Consider the following 2,347-nt stretch of genomic DNA (forward strand, 5'->3'; position numbering starts at 1 on the left):
TGTGTGTGTGTGTGTGTGTGTGTGTGTGTTGTACTCTACATTTGCACCATCGTTATTATTCATTTTTTAAAATTATTATTATGTGTTTTATTTTAGTATCTTAGGGCTGCTAAAGTTGTGTTACCTGATACAGTTTTAAAATAAAAAAAATATTTAAATGGTACAATAATTTATTTATTTGCATTTATTTATGTAAACTCTTTATTTTACTTTAATAAAATACAATTAATTAATTAATTTATTAATTAATTTATTTTAGAGGCAGGTTTATTGTTTAGATAGATAGTTTGGAGTCATAAAAAATATTATTATTATTTATTCATTTTATTCTTTTATTTTTTTTTGTTAACAGGCATTTAGTTTTTGTTAAAGACAAATCAATCAAATACAATTAATTAATTAATTTATTAATTAATTTATTTTAGAGGCAGGTTTATTGTTTAGATAGATAGTTTGGAGTCATAAAAAATATTATTATTATTTATTCATTTTATTCTTTTATTTTTTTTTGTTAACAGGCATTTAGTTTTTGTTAAAGACAAATCTCAGAATTTTGTGCTACTAAAGGGTGTCTGTGTGTGTGTGTGTGTGTGTGAACTTTTGACAGAAACACACCAAACCCCTAAACAGATAAATCTGTTTTTTCGAAAGCCAAACGTTCATGGGAATTTTCTGAATAGCATTTGTAAAAACGTCCTACGTTTGTCTTTGCTCAGAGATTCGTCATGCTTACAGATGACTGTGTGAAAGGCTTCAAGAGACGTATTTGATGCCAGGCAGTGCTTCGTGTACAATACTCTGTCTGCTTTCATTCACCAGGCCAATAGAAGCTCCACTTTCACTCTCTCATAATAGCTGCTTTGGGACAGGACTTGGCAAAACTCCTGCTGCCCCACCCTCCCTCCCACTGCCCTTTGTCTTACAGGCAAGATTGATGATCCTTCAGGAAGCTCTTCACGCCCTGACTGTCTCTGTGGTTTTTGTTCATCTTAAACGTGGTAATTGCAAATGGCATGTGTTTCCTGAACTAAAGATACCTCAGCTGTCTGTGAAAGAGTTGATCTCATTTACATTAGACCACCCTTTGCCTCGAACCCACTGGTGGCTTTTTCACCACTGTGAATTAGGTGGATTTGAAAGAGTCAACTCTGCTTTACAACTGACAGCTTGGCGTTTATCTCAGAGACCACTAGGGGGATTTGTAACTTTTATTTTAGCTTTTGCTTCTGAAGTGCTTGGGCTATGTCCAAGTGCCAGAATTCATCTGCATTTTTTCCCCTCCATCTAGATGAGGGATTTTGGTTGTTTTCAGTCTGTATTTTTCTCCTTGCTCTTCTTTCAAAGCTGTAGAAAGGTTGAGGAGATAAGGAATATTTAGATGTCCTGGTCCACATTGGCCCTTGCTGGTTGTTACTGGGAGCAGAGATGACCTTTAATTGCCAGGTGGTTTGGGCTGGGTGTGTGGAAGCCTGAACTGAGGTGACAGCCCTGTCGCTCTTTACAGAAGCAGAAGAGCTAAAGTGATGACCTTTTCCCACATTCAGCTGCGCTTTATAGAGGAGATTTATCTGTCAGGTCTGCACACCTCTTTCCCTTGTCTCTATTCTCAGTTTCATCCTTCTTTCTCTCTATCTCTCTCTCTCTCTCTCTCTCTCTCTCTCTCTCACTCGTCCAAACCCGCCCCCTCACATTTATCACCTTCATCGCCCTATCTTCATCCCTGGAACTCACATAGCCACGGCATGATATCCTCATCCTTGAGCCGGAGGTAATGCACAGGTCCAGTTTTATGTCCTTGCACGATACAGGTATAGGCTTTTTAGCGGTTTTCTGGCAGGACGGTAATGCTTCAGTCGTGCCGACGGGATGTTGGCAGAGGCTTGTGGGTGAGCTTGCAGCCACAGACAGACGTGCCTCTGAACCACTCAAACAATATGGATAGAGAGATAGAGAGGTATTGTTCGTTTTTTTTCTTTTTCTCCTAGGGTAGGGACATGGTGACTGCTGCTCTACCTTGACATCATTCACACTGCCTCAAGGAAATGTCACGTCTCAAAATAGGAAAGACAGCCAGATGAGTGTAAATGTCCCAGTGGTAACACTCAGGATTCAGACTGACCGCACATGAAAGAAATGAGCATGGTCTCGTTTATGATAGAATGAGAATATGCTGTTCTATATTCCTTGATAGTAAATATGAAATCTGTTCTATTGACTCAGTATTTAATAAGATATTTATTGGAAATGAACTCAAGTTCAAAAGTTCAAAGTTCAGTTACGATTGAACCAAGTGGAGGACGTAATTATAAGGGCACATACACATGTATAGGGATTTGTAAGATATATA

At 38.1% G+C, this 2,347-nt stretch overlaps 1 protein-coding gene across 1 annotated transcript in view; it reads left to right on the plus strand.

Annotated features, from left to right (window-relative positions):
- The window catches only part of LOC107740173 (protein diaphanous homolog 2-like), a 429,112-nt gene that overhangs the window by 254,598 nt on the left and 172,167 nt on the right, over window positions 1-2,347 (plus strand). The window lies entirely within an intron of this gene.

Source organism: Sinocyclocheilus rhinocerous, unplaced genomic scaffold (assembly GCF_001515625.1).
Source record: "Sinocyclocheilus rhinocerous isolate Xijiao unplaced genomic scaffold, SAMN03320098_v1.1 scaffold584, whole genome shotgun sequence".
NCBI lineage: Eukaryota > Metazoa > Chordata > Actinopteri > Cypriniformes > Cyprinidae > Sinocyclocheilus > Sinocyclocheilus rhinocerous.